This window comes from Palaemon carinicauda, chromosome 2, assembly GCF_036898095.1.
Source record: "Palaemon carinicauda isolate YSFRI2023 chromosome 2, ASM3689809v2, whole genome shotgun sequence".
NCBI lineage: Eukaryota > Metazoa > Arthropoda > Malacostraca > Decapoda > Palaemonidae > Palaemon > Palaemon carinicauda.
In genome coordinates, this window is record NC_090726.1 from 76,391,462 (window position 1) to 76,396,843 (window position 5,382).

The 5,382-nt window shown below is 33.0% G+C and overlaps 1 pseudogene; it reads left to right on the forward strand.

Moving 5' to 3' along the window:
* Nucleotides 1-4,524, forward strand: part of LOC137617663 (uncharacterized) — a 34,992-nt pseudogene extending 30,468 nt beyond the window's left edge.
* The last annotated feature ends 858 nt before the right edge of the window (nt 4,525-5,382 follow it).

The following is a 5,382-nucleotide window of genomic DNA, read 5'->3' on the forward strand; positions in this document are numbered from 1 at the left end:
TATATATATATATATATATATATATATATATATATATATATATATATATATATATGTGTGTGTGTGTGTGTGTGTGTGTGTGTGTGTGTGTTTGTATGAGTATGATAGAAAAGCCACCGTTGGAAACTGAAGCTCCTAACGTATAATGTTATGAACCTGTCTTGGGAAGAAGATCTCGATGCAAAAAGAAGAGCTGAAATAAATTGATGGCAATATGCATAATAGGATTAATTGCAATTATAAGAACAGGGGAATTATATACAAAATTAAAAGTTCCCTGTATTTTGTTTCTAAGAACAAGGAAGGACCAGAGAAAGTGTGTTGGGTTCTCTAATTAATGAATATTTTGTAGGTAATATAAAAATATATAGTATCAGTAATTGAATCTAAATATTGATTTTCAAATGAACGAAATGCATATAGTGAAGATAATTCTAAAGTATCCAACAATATATAATGCAGAGGAAGAAAGAGTACCTTTTTATGAAGATCTGCGATATATAAAAAAAAAATCCGGCGACCATAGAATCGCCAGAAGTAAAATTTGTCTAGATCTATGGATAAAAGGAAAGAAAAAAGGAATTCTAAGAAAGAAAATGAAGACACTTCACGAAATGAAAAGTCTGTTGAGTTTAATATAGCAATACAAAATAGGTACTCCTAGCTACGTGATGAAATTAAGCAAATAAATTAGAAATTATCAGTAATTTAACAAAATTTGTGTTGGAATCAGTGCAAGAGATAGGTATAAATGTTCCTAAGTAAGATAAAGAAAAACTATCAGGAAGCACCAAAATTATAATAAAACAATGGAAATGAGGGTAAAATCCAAGTGATATGAAATGGAATTAGGGTAACTACCGAAAACAATATACAAACTAAAAACTCAATAAATTCGTAAACACAATCAGGCGGAAATAGAGAAACACTAAAGGAAGGAAGAAGCATTCAGTTAAAAGAACACTTAGAATAGGGTGACAGCAGATATTGGCCTTGACGAATCAAAATGGATATATCAACAAAAATATGAAGTAATGACAATTGCGGAGAATTTATACTTTGATATACAATAGCGATATATGAAATAATATTGTCAATGGATATAATGAAACACTTGAGCAGGTACCGAGAGTAACAGTAGATGTGAAGAAAGCATTGAGAGGCATGAAAAGAGGCAAAGCAGAAAAGGTCCTCACAAATGATTTTATCAATAATAGGTGGAAAATATTTCATATTATTAAATCTTGCTGAACTTTACAAACATTGTTTGCTCTAATGCTCTGTACTCGCAAGTATGAAAATCTTTATAATTTATTATATGGCAAAAAGAGACAAAAAAGACCTGAAACATTACTGCTTAATAAGTTTACTCCTAGAAATATATGAAATCTTTACAAAGATCATATATGTTAAAATGGATGCTTGCCATTAAATAAGCTCAGAGAGAAGACAGGTTTTAGAAGCGGATAGTCAACAACTGAACATATCCGTGTAATTAACCAGCTAATGGAAAAACGCAAACTATTATGTATGGCATTTAATAACTATGGAAAGCTTTAATTCTGTCAAAACTTTAGCAGTAGTAAAAACCTTTTAATGACCAAAAATAGATGATACTTATGTTAGAACAATTGAAGATAGTGTTAGTACAGCAATCCTAAAACTACAACAATTTAGTTAGATGATATATGATAGATGATGATGATGATGATGATGATGATGATGATGATGATGACGATGATATATATATATATATATATATATATATATATATATATATATATATATATATATATATATAATGTATATATATATATATATATATATATACATATATATATATATATATATATATATATATATATATATATGTATATATATATATATATATATATATATATATATATATATATATATATATATATATATATATTTATATATATATATATATATATATATATATATATATATATATATATATATATATATATATGCAGAATATATATATATATATATATATATATATATATATATATATATATATATATATATATATATATATATATATATCAATATATATATATATATATATATATATATATATATATATATATATATATATATATATATATATATATATATATATATATATATATATATATATATATATATATATATATATATATATATATATTTCTTGACTCGTGAATACATTGTCTTCTCTTCCTTTCTTTGTTTCGTTTGCAACCTCTAGGACCCATTCTGTTTGTCCTTTAGTCCTTATATCGTCTGTCCTTTTCTTTATATTTCCTGCACACGGTTATTCTTTTTTCTTATATGTTGTTAGAATATCCTTTAATTTGCTTTCCTCTAGTATACATGTTGCTTTTTTTCTTGGGGTTAATCGAAATATTATTTTTCCATTCCTCTTTGAATCATAACTAGCTTATATTCTAGGGCGTTAGTTAGGCTCCAAGTTTTTGATGCATAACATATTATTGGTAGAGCGATATGATTACATACTTTTCTTTTAAGAGAAAGTGTCCTTTCACTATTCATAAGCTCATATACTAAAAGCTGTGAATCCTATGATTATCCTTCTTTTATTTTCAGTCTCTCTTCATGGGGAAGATTCCTAACGGAGTATATTGTGACGGCGCCGAGTAAGGGTGTGAACTCAAAGGCAGATTGGAAACGACTGAGTTATATTATTGTGGAACACTCTCCTTATATACAAAACCTCAAGGCAACAGGACATAACAAGTTCACAAGACAGACAATATTACAGAGGAAAAACCAGACAGGAATTTTCATGTTCGTTTTAGTGCGAGGGAGGAGCGAAGATACAAGCATAATATATACAAAAGGAATTATGTACAATTGTGTGAAACACGGTTGGTACAATATTCATCAACAATCTATATAGGTTCACCCGTAAGCCCGATTTGTTGTCTCTCTTCTTTTTTATTGAACATTATTTTAGTTTTGCTAATAATCATATTTAGTATTATATTTCTGATTTCTCTATTGAAAACTTTGATCATCTTTTATACTTCCATGATGCCCTAAATACAACTATCGTCTGTAAATCTTTAGTTGTTAAGGTAATCCCCATTAATGTTAATACCTACATTTTTCTAATCTAATTTCTTAAAAACTCCCCGTCTAACTCCTTCTCAAAGGAAGCTTTCTCACTAAGATTATTTAGTTTTAGGATTGCTTTTCTACTTTTACAGATATCATCAAGTGTTCCCCGTCTTGGAAGGGATTTCATGTCTGCTAAATTTAGACACAATCAAGTTTTTTCAAAGGCTTTAAATGCCATACCAAGCAGTCTGTCATACCCAGTTGGCTATGGTCAGTTATTGATAATCTCATTTTATAATCTACGTGCTTTCTTGGCCGTTAAAAGTCTAAATTTCTTTCCATTTTACCTAATATGATCTTGGTAAATATTCCATATATCAATAAGAGTACAGTTATTGGGTGGTATTTTTTTTCAGGTCTTTTGTGTTTTAAGGTAGTGAGCAATCTTGCAAACATTTTGTATAAAATTCAGCGCTCTTTACTATTACGAATACTCTGCTATCTATTATTATATCAACTGTTACCTCATCCTAATCGGCTTTACCTCTTATTACGTATTTCAATGCTTAATTTACATATCCTACTGCTACTTTCGGTGTTAATCTAGGTGTATACCCCCTGTTTTTCATAAATGCCATACACGGTAATGCAATTCCTTTTTTTTTTTATCTCTCATTCTCTCACACAATGATAATAGAACAACCTTTTTAAGCTTGCTATTTTATGTTTTATTTCGTTCTAGTTGTTTGTGACATTTTTATCACAACTGCCTGTATATGGGCTCGTTATCTGTTGAAAAAACTTTACTTGCAATCTCCTCACCTCTCGTTTACCACCTAACAGCCCTCTTGCCCAGTGGTGACCACTAGAGTCATCAGCCCTTCAACATTTTTTTTTTTTTTGGGGGGGAGGGGGCCACAGCTATGCCCCACCATTATCAAGATGCAGCTCATCGATCCTGACTCTGCAAACCATACTGCATCATTGAAACTGCTGCCAATCACCTAGAAGCTGAAAAACAGACTATTTCATCACAACGATTTGTGAGGATACTTTCCCAGACATCTCTGACTGGCTATGCAGCCAAGTAGACACCCCAATAGCGTATGACGCCCTTCTGGAACAGTACTCACCATCGCCTAACTTCCGTATAGCCCTGCTTTTTCAGTTTTCTCAACAGCCATTGGTGGAGCAAAAGGCTTATATATTCCTCAGGGAAATGACCACTATCGCTTGCTTGTAACCTGCCGCAGATGGCTCTCCTCGAGAAGTGAACCAATTTTGTGCTCTTTGGGATCGACGCCTACCCAGACCTATATGTGCTGCCATCCCAGATGCAAGTATCTTAGCAATGAAGGACCTCATGACCAAGGTCGAAACTCTCCTGAAAAGCTAATTCACCATATTAGAGACCTCCATCAATGCCTCCATTCCTGACCAAAACAATTACTCAACACTGACCAAAGCCGACGTGAATGCAGTAAGACACAGATTACTGCCAGATAACAACACCCAACAACAAATCCACCCACCACCCATATATGCCCCATCTCGTTCACATATCCAGTCATTTAATGACGCCAATCATCCACAGTTTTGCTGATGCCACTCCAGATTCGGGGTGTCCGTGAAAGAAATATGCGAATGGCTTTGAGTGGAAAGAAACGTATAAGTACGTCATTCCTTATGGCAGAGGCCTCCCTTGTCAATAATATTTTTTTTTCTTTACATGATGTAGTTATTGCTGTGTGGTTTTGGCACACATTGATGTTTGCTGTTTCCTTCTACCAAAGTCACTTTCCAGGAAAAGCCGTTGTCATGCTAAGCCTGCTGACTTCCCTCAATAGCAGCCAACGAATCTTAGATCACCATTCACATTGGAAATTCTTCATTGCCTACTCAGTGTGAATTTCCTATCCCCTTTATGCTTTCTTGTCGCTCTGGGGCATTGACAATTAGTCAAAGTAGACTAGGACTTGTCGACACCTGTTCTACCTACACCTCTGAACTCGCACCTCACGCTGTACCACAAGTCTTCCACCCTCAACTTCTCCAAACGCCGACGGTTCCCACCAATCACTTTATTTATCACTATATCAAGACGATGGGTCCCCCAGTGTTCGCCAGATTCAGGCATCTGGGGGGGCCACAGCTATGTCCCACCATTATCAAGATGCAGCTCATCGATCCGGACTCTGCAACCCATACTGCATCATTGAAACTGCGGCCAATCACCTAGAAGCTGAAAAACAGACTATTTCATCACAACGATTTGTGAGGATACTTTCCCAGACA